Raw genomic sequence first — 24,730 nt, forward strand, 5'->3', positions numbered from 1 at the left:
TCAGACAGGCTTATTTTGCAGCCTTCTGGCTGAAAAAAAGTTGCAATCCAAATTGCCCCATCTTAATCACACAAAGTCAGCCCAAATTTTGGAAGATGAACAGTTTGGTCTCTATGTTTTTCCTAGTAACAAATCTGCCGTCTGGAGGGAAGGGAGGTGTGTCTGATACAGCTGACACCACATAAGCAAGTCTTGAAACTTTTGGGAACGAATTCTTTCTGCTTGACTATGCTAAAGCCTTCATTTACATTGATTTTGTTCAGTGGTTTTTGGGAACATACAATTTAGCAGTATACCCAGCTGGGTAAACCTAGACTTGATTTTTTTTCTCCTGTCTTCCTGGATTTTTAATGGCGCTCTAGTGAAAATGCGCATTTGTTATTTGCACTAGCTCTTTTAAAGCTGTGCTTTATGCAGAAATTAGTGGCTGGTGCAGATGGCAGGGATTGATCAGTATGGAAAAAAGGGAGAGTTCCTTCATCTCCAGTAAAATTCTTTGAATCAGTTTAAGATCCAGGGCTGGAATAGAATTTCAAACTGCAGTTGCCAGAAAGGTCTTTTTCTGGACAGAGCACCAACTGGAAAAATGCTACAAGCTAAATTCAACCCTAAAGCAAATGTCTGCAATAGTCTTCTCTGAGCTGGAGACAAGGAGAAATTGGCTCTGTAGTGTAACAGAGTTGGGTAAAAGATCACCTTGGCCATCTCAGTCTTTCTTGCTCTGAAGGCTGCAAGTATCATTTGCTCTGCCACTTAGTAAAGCTGAACAGGGGAAAACTTATGTTGTTTAGTAAACAGGAAAGCACCTAACAAGATAATTATGAAATAGTGCTAAATGGTAGAGCTATTCTTCAGGCAAAATCCTGGCCTCAATGATGGTAATAAAAGCAATCCTGCACAGATTAAAGAGGCAGCCAAGATTTCAACCACAATGTATTAAATTTAAAAGCCAATTCAGTGCAATCCAAGAGATTTTGCTTTAAATAATGAGGTTCAGGTTTGCTTCATATATTTGGATGCTATCATAATGGTAAATTTTATGTCCAGGGCCAGAGTGAGAATCCATGCAACTGTCCTTAGGCATGGAACATATATGAGTCACATAATGAGATCTGAATTACAGATCTGATTTGACTGGACTTGGGTTGTACCCTGCAGATAGTTGACAAAAGGAAGAGCAACTGTAAAGGGAATAGCAGGGAGAGACAATGTCTAGGGTTACTGTAATACATTTAAACTAAAATCACATAAAATAAAAGTGTCTTCCCACAAAAGTCTACAAAGATAGTAAAAATTGTATATAGCAATATATTACAAAACACAAAGTACTTCAGGTCAGGACCATGAGAACGTAACTTCCAGATTATTTTTTTTTTTTTAAGAAAGACATCATCATGGTCTTTCACTTAAAATGTTAGGCTAATGTTCAATAGCAATGAACAAAGCAAATGAAAAGATAGGATAAATGTTTCAAAGAGAGACCCACTGGGGATCATTCAATAAACAAATCAAATCAGGATCAGGACCTCTCCTGAGATGAAAATCATTGGAAGTTGCAAAAATACATGGGAGAAAGCAAACGTGCTTGGCCTACTTTTACTCTTCTCTGCATGCCTGCTTGTCCACACGGGTGGGAACAAGTTACTGGGTTAAATGGAACTTTGATCTGGACTAGAATGGTTTTCCTGGACAATGGGCTTTTCTTTACCACCCTTCCCTCTGCCCTCCCCATCCGCTTGGAACAGTGTTGCCACTGGTTGTGGCTTTTGAAGTCTGACTCCAAGCAGTCCTCTTGGCAGAAGGCAGCTTCTCTGCAGATAGCTAAGTGTCTTTGCCTTGCCTTCTAGAGGTTTTGCTCAAAGAACAAGTAGACAGCCTAGGAACATGGAACAACACTGGACTTGTGGGCTACAAGTCTTCTTGCTTCACTGGAAGTAGGATGCCTGGGGTAGATCAAGCAGAAACCAACTACAACTTGTAGCTGAGCTTGGGAGCTCTGATATACACAGGCACTATTTCCCTGTCTGGTGCATAGACTCTCTCTTGCTCTTTTAAGACAGCTCTTTCATCCTTTTTTTTGGCAGTGCTCCTGACACTGACTCAAAATGACAAGTCACAAGATTTTTTTGTGAGTGCAAAGTTGGAATGTGTGTCTGAAGCAGGTTTTGGGCAGCCAATGTTCTGAGGGGAAACAGCCATGATATAGCTAATGTTTTGGAAAGCCACGCTGTCACTTCCACTTTGTTCCCACCATGTTGTTCTTTCCTGGTGGGAAGGGAATTTTATTTGGAGTGGTTCAAGTTTTACAACGTGTACTGCAGACACTTTCGCCATTTCATTCCCTGTGTAATCCTTGTATCTCCTCGAAAGAGCTTTATTACCAACTCCATATGTTCTGAGAACTACTTTCCCTTCAAACAGCCGAAGCCTGTGGGATGAGAAACTACATCTAAATGAAGTGGTATCAGTTCTGGCAGAGGGAATTCTGTTTTGGCGCATTGCTTATCTAGCCAACAAGCATGTTTCTCTATCTGCCTGACTGAAGGTTTTGACCATGGAGATAAACAGCTCAAAAATGTCTGCAAAGAAAGTTATTTACCTAGAGGGGCAGTGGCTTCATATACCTAGAGCACTCTTCACCTTGTTCACATGTTTTTGACATATTAAAGAGTGAAAAAATCTCTTGTTCCCTATCAAGAAGATAATGTAATGTAATTGGGATGAGTAAAGAGATGCAAAGCAGACCGGTAATCAGATAACGTTACATTAATGTCTGTAACTTCTTGGGCTGTCTGAAACAAGATTGCTGATACAGCAAATCACCATGCACCTCCAAATGGCTGGTTTGTGTTCACTCAGCATCCTTGCCCTTGAATTGTTTAATTACTCTCTGGGTTCTCTGCAGAGGCTTAGCTAGTCATGGGGCTTGGTGGTCCAGAGCGGCCTCTTGCTTGCACTCATACAGCTGCACCCACGCTGTGACATTTGCCAAGATAGTTATAGGTATGTTGTTTTTCCTATCCTCCCAGCCAAGTACTTGTGTTTGCAAAACTTTTTCAAATGTAGACCTGGATAATGTTTCACCTCAGCAATGGGGTTTCCTCTTAAGAATGTGTTTTATTTAAGGATTTTCTTTTTCTCTGTTGAGCAAGTCCAGTATCAGGTGAGTCCTAACCAAAGTTTAAGTTCTTTCTTTCAAGCCAAAATCTTTTTTTTTTTTGCCTTCGGCATCTTTGCATGCCTGTGTCATACAATGAAATGTTGCCAGAGGGAAAACTTCATATTAAAAGCATCACTGATTTGTCTTCCTTTCTCTTGTAATTTGCTCAGAACAAAAGCTTTCTGCCTCATATTTCTCCACATGGATCTCCTTCTAGTCAAAGACAATGAGTGAAAATTTCTCAGCAAACAGACAAGACTTTCCAGAGGTGATACCTTTTCTCTCCATAAAAGTAAAATTTTCCTACTGTATCCTGCTTGTAATAGTGTATTTAATATTTTAGTTCAAAAAGAACAGGGCCCAGATATGCAATACAAGCTAATGTGCCACCCCCTCACCCCCTTTCCAGCTGTACCTGAGAGAAGGTGAGTTTTGTTTTCTGAGATTTCCAGAGCTGGGGATGTTTGAGGTGCTATGCCCTCAGCAGCGTGCCTGATGGGGCTCTTGCACCTTGTAAGCCCTGCCAGGGGCAGAGACCAGTGGAGCCTGAGGCCCCCAAAGCTACTTCCTTCCATGGGGCATGAAAGTTTCTGGGATCCACCAGCCCTGTTAGCTGCCAACCCAGCACCTGGGGTGGGAATCCAGCTACTCCAATCACCCCTTGTCTCTTCAAGTGCTCCAAGACCAAACCAAGGGGCTGAGACTGATGCAAGCAGGACTTGCAGACGGGGCTGATGTTCCATGCTCTTTGTAACCATCGTAAAGCTGAGCTTTGCTGAGTCCTGGCATGCTCTCAGCACAAGCCCTTAGTGGCTGCCTGGGGTTGAACTGCTGCTCAGAACTATCTGCTCTTCATGGAACACTGGTGCTGTTTGAAATATATAGCATAAGTCTACATGGTTTTTATACAGGTCAAGTTTTAATTTCACTTTGACACCTTATATATAGTAGCAGACTACTCTGTTAGCTACTTTTTAGATTTTAACTACTTATTTTAAAATTAAAGCTTTAAGGAAAAGGGAGTTGTCAGTAGTATGGAGAAAAGGCAAGAACTTTCTTCTCTTTATAAATTTATATTAAATGCTCAGAAAACTAAGTTTGTGTGTTGGTACAACTTTTCAGGACTCCATCTGGAGTCTACAGCCTGTGCGACAGACTAAAGTTTCCTGGCTCATCTGCTGCCAAGTGAGAGGATGTGCGCTTGCACCAACACACACACCTTAGCCTGTGCAGCTGTAGTAGATGGATGCAGTGTAAAGCCTTTACCTCTCATAAAGTCTTTCCTGGAGTAAGCTGGTGGGCAGTCATGGAAAAGTGGTGAAATTAGGCTGCTGTCATGAAGCAACTATGATCCTCATGTTCAGAGGAGGGCTACACAACTGATCAGAGGGATGGAACACCTCTCCTGTGAGGAAAGGCTGACAGAGTAGGGATTGTTCAGCCTGAAAAAGTTCCAGGGACTTCTTATTGCAGCCTTTCAATAGTTAAAGAGGGCTAACAAGAAATATGGGGGCAAAGTTTTTAATTTTGTCTGTAGCAATAAGATGAGGGGTATTGCTTTTATAAGAGTTTACTCTTAGATTAAGTATAAGGAAGAATTTTTATATGGTGAAGTTAGTGAAACACTGGAACAAGTTGCCCAAAGAGCCTGGAAACATTCAAAGCCAGATTAGATCTGGCTCTGAGCAACCTGATCCTGTTGAAGATGTACCTCCTTATTGCAAGGGGTTGGGCTGGATGACCTTTCAACTTTCTCCAAACCATTCCGCGATTCTAGGGCAGGAAGCTGAGTTTTATATACTATCCCTCTGTTTGCATGCAAGGAGAAAATGGGTTTGTTCTGGTGCTGTGTGGAGAGGACAGCCGTGCTTGTGATGCGCCTAAGGTGACATATGTGACTGAGAGTTTGGGATGTTATTCTTGGACTAGTGTTGTTGTGTTTGTCAACTTGTCCTCAGTGTGCACATTTGCATAAAGGAATGGGAAAGAGGAAAGCAGACTTAGTAACACAGAGCAGAGACAATGACACGTGCCTACATTTATTTGGGGTTTACAGCGCATGTTCATGATGCAAATATATGTGGCCTAAGACTGAAAAGGAATTCTGGCCTTGGAGTCAGGATAAAAGAGGCAAAACCAGCTTTGGTGCAAAGAGAAAAGTATTCATTTACTTCTGCCTCTCCTCTGCTCAGTTCCACCAACTGGTCTCAGTAGCTGTGCAGAATTATTGCTGCAGCAGTTAGGTTTTGAGGTGGGTGGGAATTTTCTAGTGAATACTGTTCTCCTCAGAAAATACCACTTCACTGAATTCAAATCTTCTTATGAAAGTGCTGGCACAATATTGTGGAAATGTGCCTTAGCAGCAGAGGAATTTTCCCAGCACCAGGACCAAGCACTGCAATTAGAAGAAAGCTCCACTTCCAGAATAGCCTGTATAGGTTAAGGGACTTTTTTACTTCTTGAGAGCTGGAGCTGAAAATATGGGGACTTCTCCTGGGCTAAGAGCTCTGACCTGCCTTGGAGGTGGCCTTCTGTTCAGATGAAGCTCAGAATAGGAGAAGCTTTGAAACCTCAACTTCAAAGGAATGAGAAAAGATGTTTCACACTGCTGTATTCTCCCTTCTTTGAACGGCCTCTCAAGAGCATGGCTGTGGTGAGGCACCTTCAATTATGTATGGAAACAGCCTTTGGTTTAGCATGAACTTGGCAGGTCTCATTATGTCAGAAGTCAATCTCTCATGTGTTACCTCATGACTGTGCTCGTGAGCAGGTCTTCAGCTAGGCAATATGTTTAAATTGGTATTGAATCAGGATCACAGTAGATCAATGGCCTCTGTCAAAACCCAGTGGCCCTCCTGGATAGACTGAATTTGTTTGCCAACACTGAGGTGCTGGAGTGTAATTTTGGATCAATGCAGATCAGTGCACGTTAGGCAGTAAGGAGCAGCACACCAGGACAGTTGAATTGAGTCATGTGGTATCCATCCGTTTTTGCAACTCTGGGGGAAATATTTCTCCATTACTAGTGGAAGTGTTTCTCCATCCTGGCTAATGCAGTTTCCTCTGTGTTCAAGGTGAAGTGACTCTGTAGTTTCCTGCCTAGGAAATGCTCAGCAGTGTCCAGGTACTCCTTTTATAATATGCCCTGGGACCTTGTGACAGAGCAGACTCAGCCAAGGACTAGTTAATGTTTGATCTAAGGAACAGAGTTTCTGGCTCTACAGACAAATTCTGTTTACAGGTGACTCAACAGGGCAGGAAATGATAACTATAGGTATTTAAATATCTACAGCCAAATGCACACAGTGCAGTGGTATGGAATTTTGTAGTCACACAAGAATTATATTGGGGAACTTGGCAACTCAGTAGGGTTTTGGATTGAACAATCATCTGCAAGAAGGGATAAGCTGCCCTTGTGCTTCTGGATCACCTGGCACTGATAGTCTTCCTTCCCTAAAATGATCTAATTGATTTCCACAGAGGCCTGATGTGAAATCTTTAGAAATGGTCCCATAATCATGTGCTGGCAGATATGTAAATAAATGTCTGTTCAGGGAGAGAACTGTAAAAGGGAGAGCAATTGAAAGTGGAAGTCTCTTACCAGTAACAGACATTGTGAACAAGCAGCTTGGCCCTTCCAGACAAGAAATCAGGACTTAAATTAGGCAGTAATTTGGGATTTCATTGACCTACTATGCCATTTGTTCCCTTTTGGTACCTGAGTGTTCCCTAACCTGTGTTTCTCCTCTCCTTTCTGACTGAGGGATGGAAATGTTGGATTTGTTTGGACGCACGTTAAAAAAGGAAGCAGAGGAACTACAGCTGAAGAAAGACCAAGTTTAAACTGGATTCTCATGGATTTAGGAAGTGAATTTCAGACTGGTCAGCCTACTGCCAGAAAGTTGTGAGTCTGATGCAAGTGAATTTCAGAGCTTCTGCTGACACTCTCCCAGCTACATTCTTCCGGAAGTGTGCCAAGGGAGTTTGCAGTTGCTCTCGGCAAAGCTATTCCTGAGTTTATCCTGCTGTTCTCTGACTGTAGAAACACAGGGTTTCTGAGTGTCCCCTAGCCATGAGCATGACACCAACAACAAGAACACAGGGAGGTTGCATTCTCAGTGACTTGTGCTGTTTCAAATGCTGCCTCAGTGGAAGACATCACTCCCTCCACACTGAGCATTTTTGTAGTTGTGCAGGGAGAGCTTGTCTGCCACAAGTGCATCTAAGGCAGACAGAAAGGAGTGGGGGACTGGGAGAGACTGGAGAAGGACATGCTACATCCATCCCTTCCTTGGGCCCTCAGGAGACAGAGGTGATACAGGGGTTCAAACTTGCTGAAGTCTAAGTTCTCTTCTTTGTCTCCCAAGAGTGCCAGGGCAGTGAGCTATTCTCCATCCTGTTACCTCAGCCAGGCGCTCCAGCAGGCACAGGTTGGTGTGGATTGCATCTGATGTGAGGGTGGGATAGAACTGAGTGCAGTCTGTGATGGGAATTTGCCAACAAGGCAGCAATTATAGATACGGGATTATATGTGTGATGGACCATTGCCACTTCTGTAATGTTTCTAGAGAGAATGACATTTTAGGATGAGGCTGCTATTCCCTGCTCTGTGTCAGGGATCCTTCCTTAGCTGTACAAGAAGATTAAGAAGTCCAGAAGTAGACAGCTGTAATCTGTGCATTACCCCTGGTTCCTGCTGAGACGAAACAGTGAGAAAAGCAGCTTCTCTCAGTGGTGCCAAGCAGTAGGACAGAGGCAATGGGCAGAAACTGATGTACCAGAAGTTTCATCTGAACATGAGTAAGAACTTCTTTACTTTTTGGGTGACTGAGCACTAGAATAGACTGCCCAGAGAAGCCGAGGAGTCTCTTTTTATGGAGACACTCAAAAGCCATGTAGACAGAATCCTGAGTGATGTGCTGTAGGGAGTCGTGCTTGACCAGGCAGGTTGGACTAGATGACCTCCAGTGGTGCCTTCCAGCCTTAACCATTCTGTGACTCTGTGGTATTTGGTCCAGGTCCTGGTCTGATATCCCATCACAATGCTAACACCACTATTGTGCCTCTTCAGGGAGCCAAGCTTATTTTATTTAATGAGAGTTTCTTAGGGATGGGGCAAGTAGTATATTAGGATAGGCTGCTTTTTCTCAATGGGTATTCAGAGAGCATCATCTGGGAGAGCTTCCAGCTCATTCTAGCTTTTGTTTCCTTAATAGAAGTCAGTATGGATCAGAGCCATAAGGTATTTCTAGTATGCAGATTGCCAGAGATCTAAAATTAATATATGGACCTTCTTGTCCCAAGAGATCAGTAAACCTATGGATAGCTTCCTTCAGAAAAGCCTGTCTATCTGCCTTTGCGTGATAGCTTTCTTTCCCAAATAGGCAAATATAGGCTTTCTGAGTTAGCAAGGACATGACAGTTTGGACTAGCTAAGCCAGATTTGGATGCTGCCGAGATGAAAAAGTGGGATTTTTTTTTAGAGTTTCCTCTGGCAGAGAAAAGTTTCACTAGCATTCTTGGTCAAAGCCTGTCTGAATCTGTTTCCTAGCAGAAAACGTGCTCATCCTTCCTCCCACTTCTGTCACAGTCTCTTCCAGAGGATTGTGGTGGTGGGAAGGAGCAATTGCATTGGTTTTGAGGACTCAGTTTGCTGTGAGCACCCCAGCCTGCACTCCATGCTGTCTGGAAAGAATGATGTGAGGAAATAGGATCTCAGAGCCTGGGGAGAAGCTTTGCAGACCACCTGGCTTTCAAATTCCTGGCACTGCTCAAACTTGTCTCTGTAGGAAATCCATGTTCTAAGTCAAGCTCAGGTCACATGAGAAAATGAATTTGGCAGGAATATTATGATTCCCTACTGATCTGCCAACAAATCCACCCCAAGCATCTTGCTCCATGGCTCTACACTTAGAATAGAGCAACACAACTGACAGCCCAGTGTAGAAAAGAGGTACTTTTAGAAGCGCCTGGAGGTGGCTTTTGCAGGCTCTCCCATGATCCAATGCTGCTGCAAGCTGACTTCCCCTAGCACTGCATTCTCCTTTTACAGAAAAATAAAAGGCAAGGGCTGAGGAAGAGCTTGAAAGCAAAGAGAATTAAGGTGGCAGGAAAAAATACATTCCTTCATCTTAGTGTTCTGTGTTCCTACTGTCCTAAGAAGACCTCAGTTCTCCTGGGTGCTATTTAGCCACTCAAAAAATGTACAAATGTAGGGACAATTCATACTTCTGTGCCCACCTGACCTCCTCTGACATCATTAATAACAACTTGTGAGATGTTGCCATTGCATTTAAATACTGTCTCGTGCATTGTTTTTCCCAAAATATCTCAGCTTCAGAGCAAGGTGCATAAAGAAAATGAAATTCAAAATGACTTTGGCACAATTATAGTAGAAATAAGCAGCTATTGAGTTTAATGCAGATGCCGTGATGGGAAATATAATCTCATTTCCTCTTCTTTTTTTGTCTTTTGTGTTAGGTGCTCTATTATCAACTTTATATGGGATGTTCAAAAATTTTATTGCATTGAGCATATTTGGGAATTGGGAGGTCTCTTTATTACAGAAGGCAGAGATTTTTGAGATAGGCTGTCAACAACTTGCAATGCTTTGACATCTCTTCAAGGTGACTGGATGATATGCTTTGTACAGAAGTGCCCCTGGGGGCACTATAACTGGAAACACTGGATTGTCTCTTCAGGCCACAAATTTTTGAAAATCAGAGGCCTGAAATTAGATATGTAAATCAGTACTTCTGTATGCATAAGCACAAACATAACAATGGAAGGTCCTGATTTTTCAGAGTTGTTGCTGTAAGGTCTAACTGGGAGCAGTCAAGGCTGAAACTGTGAACTGAGGTGTTTCCTAGAGGAACGGAGTAACCACACTTTTGAATAATTTTCCTTTCGGTTCGTGAATGTGACTGTGTATGTGTTTATGTGCCTATTGATTTCTGTATCTAATTTATATATATTATATAATTGTAAGGAATACATGTATTTACTTATAGAAGACATGTATGTATAAGGAAATAGGTATACAAACAACTAAACATATTCTTTATATGCATTTATATTTAAATTACCCTAGTTCTGCTAGGAGACAATCAGAAATATCTAATTACTCACTGTAGTGGAGAACAACTTAAAGGAAAATCTTTTAAAATCCAGGTGTGAGAAAAGCAACTGAGACTGATGGCATAGGTCCCTCCCCTGGTAATCATGGAAATAGCATGGGTATAGCTGCAATCACTGCAGCACTGTGGGTGCAAAAGCATTTTTCTTTCCTTCAGATTGTCTTATCCAGTGCTCTCCTCTCCTTAGGAGGATATGTAAAGGTGACAAGCAGGAGCCTGAGAGCAGATTTTGTGAAGTGGCTGAGGTCTGAATTCTAGAAGCTGAATTCTCATCTGTTGTCTTTATGTATGTTGGGGTTATATCTGCTCTGTGACTCCCAGGGGATTGAAGCTGCTCTGGTTAGTTATTGGGAAAGGCTCCTGCTCCCACTTTGCGCTGACCCAAATATGTGAGCAGCAGGAGAAAGGTAGCAAATAGGCTGAAGGAGCCAAGTTATTTCAAAGGCAGTCTTTGGTAAAAGGGCGCCTGCCTGAGGCTGAACGAGGCATCCTCCTCCTTCCCTATGCAGGTGGGGGGAGGTGGATGCCAGCAGTGCCCCAGAGGGGGTTTGTACACTGGGAATTGTTTTCAAGGTGAAAACATTGATTTGCCAGTGTCCTCAAAAATTGAAGAGGCTAAAGGAGGGAATTAAGTCTTGTACTCTGCTCAGACGGATGCTCTGGATGCCTGGTGGCCTGTTAAGGAGTCAATTAAACCATGTAGTTAGAGCTGGGATACACACAGCTGTCAGCAACGGAAAGGAGAGGACGTAAAAGACTTGCATGCCGGGGGGAAAGAAGCAGATCGAAAGTTTTCCCTTAACACTTTTTTTGGATGTGTCTTGCTGCCTTTGAAGCTTTCTCTAACAATTTTGGACTTGGATTTTGCCAGGAGGGGCTGTGGGCCCTTCCTAGTGGGAGGGTTGGAAGAGGAGAGCAGAGGGATGGCCAGGTCCGCCTGGAGACGTCCCGGGTGCTTCCACACATCTATTTCCCGGAGAGCCACCTGATGGTGCTGTTTGTTCAAGTTCCCGGCCGCCGAGGCCCCTCCGAGCCTGCAGAGCTGTGTGTGGACCTGCATGTAGATCTGCCTTATCACAGGGCGTTTAATTAATAAATAAATGATAAAAAAAGGGCTGCATCACCCACCTGGCTCTGGCGGTGGGAGCTCACCTCTCTGTGAGGCCCTGGGGCAACAACAGATGGGTTTTTAAGCTCAATTTCAAGAATTTACCTTGGAAAAGGTCTGGGGGAGGCCAAGCCTGGGTATCTCTGTGTTTTGCGAAGCTGACGAAGGCTTGCTAGGTTTTCCCAATTTATTTTGCATTCTCCTCACAGTTTCCATTGTGGAGCTTTCCCATACAAGGATTAACCACCACAAGCGGTGCAGTGCAGCTCTGGCAACCTCCCTGGAAAACACGCATCCTGAATAATGATGAGTGCTGAAAGCAGGACAGAAAATCCACCCTTCTGCTCCTTAAATCAGCACTGGCTACCAGCACCCCAGACAAAGAGCAGTGCTGGGTGGCACCCCCATTCCCACAGCCTGCACCCCTTGCAAACCTGGCTCGCTCTCTACAGGAGCTCCCAGCAAAGCATGCAGGCAAGGCAAGAAATGCTCACTGTGGGGATGCTCCTGCTCAGCATCATGTATCTATTGGGGGGGGGCAGGATCCCCACTTCCTCTGGAGGGTAGAGGGTTGTGTTTTCCATTTTAGGGACCAAGACCTGCAGTTAAGGACTAGCAGTGCTTGAGGTAATGAACAATCAGGGCCAGCGTGTGGGGAGAACAAGCAGCTCAACATCTTGCCCTGCCTGGTTCACTTTCTGCTTGTGACAGAGGGCAGGAAGTAATACTTAGCCCAGGTTGCCCTACTCACTCCTGCCACAGGCAGCACCACCAGTGGGTCCTGCTGAAGTAAACAGGCTGGCTTCTCATTTGTTTCTCACCGTCAGGATGATGAGTCCAACTAGATTTCGTTCTGTTTGTGTTTGCTGCTTGTTTGTGCTGACAAAACACATGCGTAGTTTGTAGTTCCCTCATTTCAGCCAGTTGCTGTTCCATTTTAATGCAAGGCACTTCGTCGGAGGTCATTTACTCAGTATGTTGCTGGGCCATTTACAAATATGAACTGATGAATATTTCATCATTGTTCACCAGGAATTCTGTTGAAGTGTAGAACTTCATGGCAGTGAAGTCAGTATGTGATGCACTCAACCTGAAATTGTTTCTTTGCAGCATCTCTCATCAGGCATGCTAACTGCCGATGTTGGAAGAGGGAGGAATACATATATGTATTAATACAATACTCTTTATCTCACCTTGATTCTACTTAAATATCTGTGGAATCAGTGTTGCTTGAGGAAGGGGCTCTTTTGATGAAATAGCACGAGCAGCCATTTATTCCCATTCACTTTAAATGCAATTCCCAGTCTTCCTTTCGTTCCCTTCCCGCAGTACCACACCTCTTGGGGGGAGGTTCTGCTGGAATCAGAAACTCCCTCTTTAGAATAAGCACTTGCAGCAGAGGAGGTGGTGAGACCAATTTATCTTGCTGCAAAACATTCTAATGGAAGCAGGGCAGTGTGTGCAGGGGACACATGCCTGAGTTAATGCCTGCTTGAGACTGCAAAGAGCCTGGAGCAATCATTCTGCAGAGGGAGACCCCAGCTATTTGTCTCAGAGTCCAATGATGATTCAGGCACCAGCATCATTAGGTGTTTTATTGCTGAACCATCTGAAAAAATCAGAGTCTGGGATAGAGTATCAAGGTTGACAGAAGGGTCGGTAAAGGTAGTTCATCCTGCAGCTGAGAGAGCTGTTGCTGTGTTGATGGTGGAGTGGCAGCAGAATGTCCCAGCTGCATGATGCAGATATGGTAGCAGTGCCTCCCTCCCCACCTGCTGACTGAGGAAAAGCCAGTGGGAAGGGGTCCTCTGTAATAGTGCTGTTTACACCAGTGTAAAACAGTATTGCACTCCTGGATTTTCTGGACTGCGTGGCTCTCATGGTGATTGAAGTCTCGCACTGGTAACTAGGACTGTGGAGCACTGTGTTTCGCTAGTGAGAGAATAATCCAGCCAACAAGGACTTGTAACCATCCATGCTTCTTCAGCCCTCTCCTTTGGTGCTGTAGATGGCGACTCTGGGAGCCTGAAGGAACAAAGGTTATTGTGACTGTGTCAGATACAGCAGAGGGAAAGGAGGCCATGTGTACCTGAAAGCTATTTCCATCCCTGTACACTCAGAAACCTCTCTCTGGTGCACACACTCCCGGAATGGGCTGCAAAATGTGCCTGCTCTTTATTTAATGCTGGATGGTCTTCTGCTGCTTCTGAACTAGAGTGAAGGAGAGAAGTTGTGAATAGACAAAATTTGGTAGCTGTGTGGGAAGTAGGGGGTTATCTTGACACATGCAGAGGAGAAAAGCTGGTAGTTTGGAACAAGGCTCCACAGCTCCTCAGAGTGAAAAATGAGATAGACTTCTCATCTTTTCACTCTTTCATCTCACCTTGTCTATCTTAATATGTCAATATTGATGTTAATATGTCAATATTGCAGTTTACCTGCCACAGCGTGTACCTGTGCAACAGGCCATCCGATGCTGCACTGCAGCAGCCAGGTCCTGCAAACCTAAATGTTCTGCTTCGTGTGAAGCTCTTGCCATACACTGTGCAGAACAGAGGTGGGAGGTTTTTGAGAATGAGCGAGTTTTGTGCTGGTGCCACTGTCTAGACTCTGCTATTCAAAGAGGTCTACTATGTACTCTTGGTATATAAACTAGCCCACAGCACCAAACTACCTGGAACTAGCTTTAATTTTAATGATCTGTAGGGTTTTTGCTTTAGGGTTTTTTTTTTTTTTGGTTGTTTTTTTTTTTTAAGATTTTGTGAAGTCTATAGAGACTGGAAGTCTCTACAGCATGGACAGCCCACCACTGTGCTATTCATATTTGCTTGTGTATGTATAAATGTACAGTATGCTTTCTATTATTGCATGTTTTGACTTAGTTTCTGGAAGAACCCCCACAGAGGTCTGGTTCTCCTAGGTACAATGTTATAGCTGTCCTTTGGTTCCTGGGGCTAGCTTCCCCTCAAAAGGGTCCAAACCCAGTGAAGAAATTTGCTGAAAAAATATGGTTAGGTGGGATGTACTTTTTGTGACCAGAAACCTTAATCACCATTCTGACAGACACTTCACTAATATGCCTGGGAAAAGAAATCTTTTTGACTCCTTTAAGCTCCTCTGTGCTTCATCTCTACTTTTTATGAGTATGTTTTGGAAGGATTTTTTTCTGTTTTATTGTCTTTAAGCTTGACTTATATTTTCATGGCTTTTTTCAGGCTCATACCCTACAATACAAAGTGCTCAGTGAAAGCTAGCTTGTAAAAGAAGGATAATGTCTGGAAGTTGAGATGTATGGGAACTTGATGCCAATATTCATGATATGCAATGAAAGCAGGCAGTGTGGAAAAGAATGTGAGGGTGTCCTAGACTCCATCATAGTCTTTATTTGGCTTCCTAGTAGATTTTTAAAAAATATACTTGGAGTTTTAATTTGACAAAATGTAATGACAGAATGATTCTGTAGTCAGTTTTTCCAAAACAGCTCAATTAACCTGTCGATCTTTAAAATACAATTAATAACTTTTTGTAGAGTGAGACTTCTTTTCTGTGGGGGTGCAGGCATATGTGGGTGGTTACTGAGCATACATGGTACTCTAATATCTTCTCACTGTCTCTCTTCCATTCTCTATTTTTGATGCACACAGATATTATGGGCCAGAATTTGCCACTTCTGTCAACTCAGAAATAAACAGGACTAGTCATAGGGCAAAACATGACTTACTACAAATGCAAGTGACCGAAATTGTATCTAAATGGTCATTTTAAGTAACACTTGTTTAGTTTTCAAAGTGGAGAGCAAATTAATAAACTTGTATTAGGATCTAGGAGAACAAAGAAGAATGATTGCCATTCTAGAGCAACTTGATGAAGGGAGGGCAATTGAAATGGAAATTGCTATTTAAGGCAGTGTCTAAATTTTGGTTCAGGGTAGGTTTTCTCAGCAGCATAGCTGACATTTCCCAGTATTTCACACTACTATTTTGCAGTACTTCAGCCATGAGTTAAGTAAGTTCAGACTTTGCATGAAAGAGTAAATATAGCAGATTTCACTTTTTTACTTAAAAAGTAGATGCTGCACCTCTCTGTGTCACCCATTAGTCACTTTTGTCACCAGACATGGTTACTGTATGTTCTGCCAGCTGATGTCTTTGCTTGTCCATCTCTTAAGGAAGCTTGGACTATGAGAACCATCAAAGGGGGTTTAGATTTCAGTGTAGCAGAGGAAGGACAAGAGGCAACAGGCACAAGTCGCAGCTTGAGAAATTATAGCTGGATGTCGGGAAGAAAATTTTCACAGGCGAGATGGCCAAATATTGGAAGAAGTTGTTCAGAAACACTGTGGTATCTCATCTTTGGGAGCGGGACTAGATGACCTCCAGAGGTTCTTTTGTGCTTGTTATTCTGTGGTTCCGTGATTTTGAGCAAGAGTTTGAGCATCTTACACAATCCATATTGCCTCTAATGCACCAGACTCCCAAACGTCTTTGTGCCTCTTTCAGAAATAAAACTCCCTCAACACTCTCCATGCTGTGGTCAATTTTCAACAAATTTGCAGGCTGCCACCCCTCACCTCATGCACAATGAACTTTGGTTTTGTCTTTATCTTCCTGTATTTGAAAATGGCTTTTAGATCCATCTGCAGCTGAAAACATCTGCTTTAGTGAAGAAACTGAAATGTACATGAAAACACACCAAAAAATTAGGCTTACTTCAGCCCAGTGTGTTCCAGGTATCTCCCTGTGCTCCTCAACAGATTCCCATGGAAAGCTTCTTCCTCTGTCAAGTGTTTATAAGGAGAATTTGTCAGAGAGCATTCTTATCTTTTCACCAATTGATATAATTGATGAGCTCTCTCCTCTTTTTCACCCCAAAAATTTCAGGCCACCAGGCCTAAAAAGACTGCAAAAAAGACTGTATCAACATTCAAAATGAAACAGAGACATTGGCTTAGGTCTCAAGAGGTTGAAATAAGAATCAGTGCTTTGGATCAGCCAAATGCTGTTTAGTCCATACTAGCAATTCTGAGTAAGACAGAAAGCAAAATGGAATTTTTTCTTTCAGATCAGTTTTGTAAAAAATTTCACCTCATACTCTGAGAAAAAAAAATTGCAGAAGACACAAATTTTCTAAGTTTTTCCAGGATTATAGGACAATTCATGTTGGATTTGATCTTGGGAAATCTATAGTCCCATTTCTTGTTGAAAGTAGGATAGGCAGTGAGGTTAGACCAGGTTACTCAGGCTTTTACTCAGTGAGGTTCTTAAATCCTCAAGGACAAAAACTTCAGAACCCCCTTGGGCTATGACTCTTCCAAAGAGGTCAGTTGTTCTAAATTTTCTTGGAAAACATTGGTAAGCTGAAGCCCTTGTTCAAAGGAGTATGTTGCATTGTCGGCAGAGAACAACCTGACTACGGCCTGAATAAGTCATTAAAATGCCCTCCAGCCTACCCTTAGTAATGTGGATTTGGTAGCACTGGAGGTGCCAGAAAGACTGTACCCTAGTTCGAGTTGCAGCTGAGCTTCAATGCCATGACAAGTGCTGGCACCCTCCTTGCCTTCAGCCCTGGGACTCATCCAGTTCTGGACAAAGTCACACATGCCTTAAAATCCAGTGCTGAACTCTGGAAGAAACATGTTTAACATCTGTTAATTTGGTGTGAATGAGAAAAACAATTGCTGAAGGGAACTCCTTTATTAGCTGTTAGTGAAGACAGTTCAGGATTTCTGATCGAGATCTGATACAAAGATATGTTAATTTTGAGTTGTCTTTACAGAAGCTGCTGCAACCTGGGTAAATGGCAGTGTATGCCAGCTGAGCAGAAAGATGGTACAGGTTACTGAGTAAGACCTAGGAATTCCTGGTTGAGAGATTATGGCCAGAACTCTGTGGGAAGACAGACAACCACAAGGTGTAGGATCAGCAAAGTTCCTGAGCGCTTGCAAAGTCCCTTTTGCCAAATGTTGTGGTCTCAATATTTGGGCCACTTACATGAGTTTTCGTGAGTGATCTATGATGGGTAAGATGGAAAAGTTTCTTGCTTCATTGTCCCCATTTCCTTTTTCATGGACTTGAACTTGATGAAGCACGTTTTCTGGGTCAGTTTCAAAACAGCAGATGAATTTCTGGCATTTATCTTGATACCCAATGCCAGGAAAAAAAATAAATCAATATTTAATAATTCCTTCTTAATACAGTCTTCCTGTGTCCCTGCTCAGCATATCCAAGGTCACCAAGAGCTGCACAAAGGCATGGGAACAGTAAAAGCTGTGCTCTGAATGCTGTCACGTGCTCTCTCTCGTTAGGTTCATAGGTTGCTTTCAGGGACTTCCCATGGCAGTGTGTAATAGTACTCTTAACCTGGCATACTCAAATGGCTGCTTTGTTAACCAAGCAAGGACAAGAAACAGCTTGTTTGAAGTGATGCATGTTTCCTTCTGATAATGATGCCCTTCATCAGCCTATTAATAGTAGAAGCAGTGCTTAATTAACAGCTTTCCTACGGTCCCTTGTCCCCCTCTGGTCTGGCTCAGAGCTCATGGTGGCTTTCTCACATTTATGTATTGCCATAGAGGCCTCTCTTTGTCCTTCTAGAGAAGGATGGCAAGCTATGGCTTGTATTTTGGGATCTTTAGAGGGAGAAACATGTAAGACAGTGCCTGACATGCTGAGCTTGCTTCACTCAAGGGAGTGATGGAGTGAAAATCGTCTGAAGTGTGCAAGTGACACAAGCTTCAAACTTAAGGAGGTAAGGGTACCTAGAAGCCCAAATTTCAGTGATAGTTAACTAAATCTAGACTTCCAGATTTTTTTCAGGATGCTGTACCCAAATACACACATTTCTTTCACACTTCAGTCACAGGACAATTCAGATAAGTTGAGACTTGTTTTCCACAAGGCAAAAAGTGCTTTTCAGCAATCTTTTAATTTTGTAGTGTATACTAGACATTCTGTTTGGTTTTTTTTTTCTGCTTTTCCCCTTTCAAACTGTGCTGCTATATATCCTTTACAGCTCAGCATGTTATTCGGTGTAGGGAATGAATCCATGTGAGAAGAACCCATCTGCAGTCCTTGGGTAGCTCTCCATAAGATTCATGCAGATAAGTGCATACACAGTCATATTTTACATCCTGTTCTAATCAACTTTCCTGCTTTTTCCTTTCTGTATTGTGCTTAAAGTTTCAGGGATGTTTGCTATTTGTATCTGTGCTGGCCCCACTTTTAACTAGAAAAGCATTAGAAAATTAGGTTGTCTTTTGCAACTGATGCTGGCAAAGATGTGCTTGATAATGAGCAGGTAAACCCTCTAATTCTGCTGGGTAACTGTAGGCCTCTATTAATGGTGTCACGTGCAGAGAGCTGTGTTTTAGAACCAGCAGTGTCCATGACAAGCAGCTTTTTCCATGTTGACACTGCAAATAACAATTGAAAAAGTTTGGAGACCTCGTCTTTGCCTATAAATACTCCAAATGAATCTTTCTTGGCCTCTTCTAAGGTCTTGTAACTTAAACTGTGTGGCAAAATCCAGCCACTGAGGATTTATGAAGCTTGGGTAATGACAATTTATTGACCTCTGTGTTTTTGCTCATTTAAGAGAGTCAGCTGAAGGAAAGGCATTCATACTTTATTACTCTGCCTTGAACAATGACATTTTTATTCCTCAAGAATTGTTTTTCTTTTTAATTTAGAGGCAAAACACAATTTCCCTTAATTTGACACATAACAGAAGATTGGCCTGAGATGCTTTGAATTTCTTTTCTAATAAATTCAAATTTCACTGTCCAATCTTACTTTCCAGTAACTGCAAGATTAAAATTGAAAAACAGATTGTTCAAGAGGAATAAAAGTAATTTCTGAGGTGTCATAATTGCATTTTTTCCTGCAATAAAATAGATATTTTTGACTGCTCCTTCACAAATCATCCTAATTTCAGTTGATGCTCTGCTATGACAAATACATCAACAAAATTATAGAAACTGTTATGACGATATCAGAAATAATTAAACATGGACACTTAAAAGTTTGTGTCCTAAACCATACAGTACTGCAACACTACCAGCTCTGGCAAGAGCAAATGCCAACAATGCTACTCTGCCACCAAACACGTACAGGTTTGTTGGCTGTCTCAGTCTTGCTAGGATATTTAGTGGCTGAATTTTGCCTGCTTTCCCTTAATAGAAGGCACTAATTTTGGTCTTTATTCTCTCTCCAGCTGTCAGGTCTCTGAAACTTATAAAAATATAATTATCTGTGATACTCCAGTCCTTCTTTCAAATTTGGTTAAAATTAGCTAAGGAGAAAATTCACTAAAGGGAGCCGGCAGACTGGAATCAGGCCAAAAATACATCAGCCATCGTGTCAGTTGCGTGTTCCATGGATAGCTGCTAATTTAGTACTGCATTTCTCCCAGAACAGCCTTTGGAGATAGCTACTCTGGTGTCCAGGAGTTGTGATTCTTTGGTGCCTGTATCACTAAAGAGCTACTTGGAAATGCTTGGGTCTGTCCCCTCCAAGCACCACTTAGTGCTGAGTGTTGCTGCATGCTCTCAGAGGGGGTTGGCAGCCTGAGGATTTTGTGTTCCCTGTGGATTTGGGGGCACACCAGACATCTGTACAGAAGGCAGTGGGGTTGCCCCTACAGGCTTGTGTGTGGCTAAGGGCTGTAGGTAAAAGCAGCAACGAGGCTGTAACAGCACGGGACTCCTCTCTGGAGAACGACCTTGGCCCTCAGTGAGTAACAACCTCTGCGCAACTTCATGTTGCTGTGTTGTTACAGGCACAAAGAGCTTTAACTCTAGATCAGAGCTGAAGTACTAAGTGTTCTTCTTCCATGGGCATTTTTGACTGGGCAAGACACAGTCCAGCTGTTCTGTTTTGAGCCTGTGTGGAGTAAGGTGCATTCAAGTGTGCATCCAAGTGTGTATCCAAGCTACAACACCTATTTGTGTGTGGCACTGTCACCTCTATAGCACAGTGTCTTCTACAGGCTCTGCCTAAGGGCTGATTTTCATTGAGTAGGGTGGGGGTTACAAGTCTCAGGCCCTACTGCTGCAGACGACCCATATGCCTGGATTTAACTTTGTGCCTGGGAGCATTTCTGTTGAAATTTGTAGGCATATTCATCTAGGCACATTTAAGCTACGTGGGTTGTCCTGGCTGGGGTCTTTCTGCAAGGTGTATTTAATATGCTAAGTCTGCAAGGGTAGAACAACCACTATTCTACTTGTGTAAAGGAGACAGTAGTGTGACACCTGGCTTTTCAAGGTGCCCTGCAGTGTTGAAGACTAAAAAAAGTATTTCTCCTTTGCACAGTGCAATTTGGTGAAGAGATTTCAGAGAGACCCCTAAACTAGTTAGCTGTAAATAGGGTAAGCAATGTAGCTGCATTAGCACAGAGCTCAGCTAGGTAAATTAGCATTGTGCAGCATAGACATATCCTAAACTTCTGATATGGTTTCCTCAGTGACTCTTTTTCAAACTACGGCTTGAAAATAAAATACGATTTTTTTTTACCCCTCCAATACACTGTGCTAGGAAGTCTTGCATACATTTTTCTTTTTTATTATCTTACTATCTTCTCTTTTAAAGTAAACTCTAACCTATCTCATTTTATTTCATTTTATTTTTTTGCTTTTATTGGTGGCATCCTCTCATTCATCTGAGCCTGGATCCCCTGTAACCAAAAGCTGTTTCATCTAGGGCACAGAAGATACTGCCTCTGTATTATAAGAAGTATTATTTCAGTTCTCTCATGACTTCATGATAGAAGGCTAGACATGATAGGAAAAGGAATAGAGATCTAACATTATTATGTCCCTACATAAATCTACGTGGTTCTGATCACACTATCTCAAATAGGATGCAGTAGGACTGGAAAATGCTCAGGAAAGGGCAAGGATGATAGATATTGTGGCTCATATAGCATGAGAGTAAGTCATATTCTCCAGTCTGTGGAAAAAGGAACTGTGGGGAGACAGTGGAGGGCTGCCATGGAAGTCTGCTGTGAACAGCATGGAGAAGGCAGGTAAGGAACTGCTAAGGGCTGCTACAATGTAAGAATATGTGGGGAAATTCCCTGAGGGAACAGGTTTGAAGGTCTTCAAGGAAGAAGTCTCCTCTCAGTGACTGATAAGTAGTGGAACTCGCTGCCACATTGTATGGGAGAGTCCAAATATTTAAAAGGAGTTAAAATAAGGACATTGATTACTTTGATGGTAGTTCATCAATGATTAAGGGAAATCAGGAAGGTGAAGCTGTGTTATTCCTCTCAAAGCAAGAATAACAGTTTATTATCTTTTGTGCTTCTAGGAGTGGTTGTGGCATCACTGGATGACCCGCTAGGTTATTATAGGTACTAAGATGACTCTACCTGTGACTGTAAATCTACCATACTACACAGTGTAAATTCTTTGAAGATCAAGGGAGAAAGACCCAAACCACTACTGGCTGAGGTGCATTTTACCACAGAGGAAGGGTATCATTATAACTCTACCTGTTTGAAAAGACTAAGAAAATGAAAACTGCCCAGGGTAGGCATCAACCCAGGTAGGTTGATGCCTACCCTGGCACGCTTCCCCTGCATTCTTTAGGTCAGGTGCTTTGGGAATTCCTGAGATTGAAGTTACACAAGTGGTGCTCTACTTGATCAAGTACAGTGGCTATTTTAGAGCCCTGTAAATTGGAAATAAGGGCAGGGAAAAAATGAGATACAGCCAAGATGGTAAGAATATATATGAGGCCTCAGTTCTGCAACTACTTAAATATCCTGTATAAGTTTCACTTTCAAGAAACATACTAAGGAAAAGGTGGGTTTGCAAGGAAACTCTTGGTTCAGTAGAGAATAAACTTCCTTTAGTATTTGCTGAAGTCTTATATAGCTAACCTCTCTTAACAGGTTGTAGCTTTCCGTGGCATTTGTTTGATGTCTGCATGGTGATTTTTCTTCCTCCTGGCTCCACCGTCCCAAGAATTTGATGAATGAATGGAATGAAGTCCTGGATCATTGGCATTTTTCCATCCTCCAAAGTGATATGATACAAAAATTCAGGCTTATATGGATTTTGGAGTTGGTTGGATGTTTGGGGGAGTAAATACAAAGTTTCTGGGTTCAGATTACTTCTGCCCATCTGAAGGTTCGTTCTGGGTCAGCAGGATTACCAGAAACTGGTGCGCAGGCAGAATAATGCAGGTCTAGATACGCTGGATCTAGTGTTGGCTAAGATATTGTGATTGGTCTCTGATCTTGGTTATGTGAGATAAGTCAAAAACACAGTATGATATTTTTGCCAGAAGAGTTTGTTCTGTCTGTGTGCCCTTATACCTGGCAGAGAGGCAGTAATTCCAAGGCACAAATCAGAAACTCCCCCACACAGCCCTTTATTGCTTCTTTTTCAACTCACCATGCAATTGCCATATGTGAATCTAGCAAGTGACACTTCCTAATCTAAAGCACTATCACTTTACTAAAAGTACAAGCTTAAATAAACTGCATGATTGGGCAAATTAAATCAATACCAAGTCTAGAAAGTGAAGAAGGATGGACTTCTAATAGGACAAGTGCTCCCTGTTGATACTGGTGGCAAAATGTCAAGAAGTTTGATATCACAAAAACCTGTGTTCCTGTGTGCACATGAAATAAAACCCAGTGAATGCAGGGTATACTGAAACTCTGCTACAGTGGCCAAGTTGTCCCCATCCTGTTCTGTTTTCCTCATCTGCCTGTTCTTCTACTGACATCATCAACAAATACATCAGGGCAACACAACAGCTACTCACACCTCACCCTTCACTTAGTTTATCTTTTCCAATATTTAAAGACCTATCTTTTGCAAATATTCTGAGCTTTCCAGAAATATGTATACAACCCACAGAGGCTGTTTGCAGAGAGTAGAGGAGAAAAAAGGGAGGCAATCTGGGAAATGTCTATCTTAGTCTCCTCCACATTGAAACAAAAGGGCTTCCTTAGAAAAGATCCAGAGCCAGCACATGCGGGCACTGCAGGAGTAAGATGGATTTGAGTCTGGATCTCCAAAGCACTGACAGGTAAATTACAAAGGACAAGATCTTCATTACAGGTGATTTAGGAGGCATGAAGAGATGCAGCTCGATTTGTGGATCTCAAGTGGAGTTTTCAAGGCTGACAATTAATAATAGGAAATTGACTTGTAAACTGAATGAATCTGACACAGGGTCATGAGAGCAAATTACATTTGGAAGCTATAGTGCCATTTTTCTAGTTACTTGTAAGAACAGTGAATAGTGTGGAATTTTGTTTGCAGATACTTTTTGACTTTTCTTCTTCTGTGCTTTTCTCCCGCCATCCCCATTCCAAAAATTCAAGTGTTTCTTTGGGGATTTAAGTATTTAACTACTTAATCTTGTAATTTGAAATAACAAGACAGTTTGGTGACATTTTACAAGACAAAAGCCATTGAGTCTACCTCTCATAACTACACAACTGTTAAAATCCCCATATGACTAATCTCTCATTCCCAGCAGTCTACTGCAAATAAAATCATACTTTGAACTGTGCTACTTTAGTATACCAAATAAAGCTCCCACACGACTTCCAAATCAGCTCAGAGTTTGGTTAACCTAAAACCATGGTGATGTTTATACAGATCACAGACTGTATTAAATAAAACTCTCCCCATAAACATTTGTGGTAGATTATATTAAGCTCAACAGTCTATGAAATCTCCTTAAAAATGCAGGGTGCTGGCCTCCTATGAAATGGTATTTAGGAAAATTAAGTCACAAAAGTATATCCCGAGTCCTCCACAACTGAAGGACAATTCTGAAAAAAATATTCCTTTTCCTATGCTGATTTTCAGCCCCATCCTTTCAAACTTGCATGCAAAGGGCCCTTTGGGAAACAGCTTGCTTGGATACAGATTCCCAGGCCCAGAAGATCTCTCTTACTCATATTCCTTTCCAACTGGCTGCTCACAGGTGATATTAGGGGTTGTATGATATTTGCACTCTTTCACTGTTTCTCCATTAGCATTCAAAGTAATGGGATAATTTTTGAGTTGGAAACAAGTGAAAAAATGGCAAAATTCAAACCCGTGTGTTTATAAGAAAAAGACAGTCTGTGCCTATTATTAATGCCATCCAATCCCCAGGTTGGCAAGGAGCTACTTCTGGGTTTCCTGGGAGTTCAAATCATTGAAATGTAGCTCTTCTGCCTGGCACAGGAGCTGTCTTCTGTGAGGGAGAGAAAACTGTGGCTACTGTATGCCTGTATGCTTTTAGAGGGGCAGGCAGCACCTTGGGTGAAAGGTATGGCAGCGCTGGGGTCCTCCAGGTCCCTGGATGCAGAGAGGTT

The 24,730-nt window shown here is 42.3% G+C and overlaps 1 long non-coding RNA gene across 1 annotated transcript in view; it reads left to right on the forward strand.

The window, feature by feature from the left end:
* The window catches only part of LOC138106859 (uncharacterized), a 64,264-nt gene extending 41,126 nt beyond the window's left edge, over window positions 1-23,138 (forward strand). The window contains exon 3 of the long non-coding RNA XR_011149157.1: window positions 22,298-23,138. This is a non-coding gene — a long non-coding RNA (uncharacterized lncRNA). The remainder of the gene's footprint in view (window positions 1-22,297) is intronic.
* Window positions 23,139-24,730: the final 1,592 nt, after the last annotated feature.

This window comes from Aphelocoma coerulescens, chromosome 2, assembly GCF_041296385.1.
Source record: "Aphelocoma coerulescens isolate FSJ_1873_10779 chromosome 2, UR_Acoe_1.0, whole genome shotgun sequence".
NCBI lineage: Eukaryota > Metazoa > Chordata > Aves > Passeriformes > Corvidae > Aphelocoma > Aphelocoma coerulescens.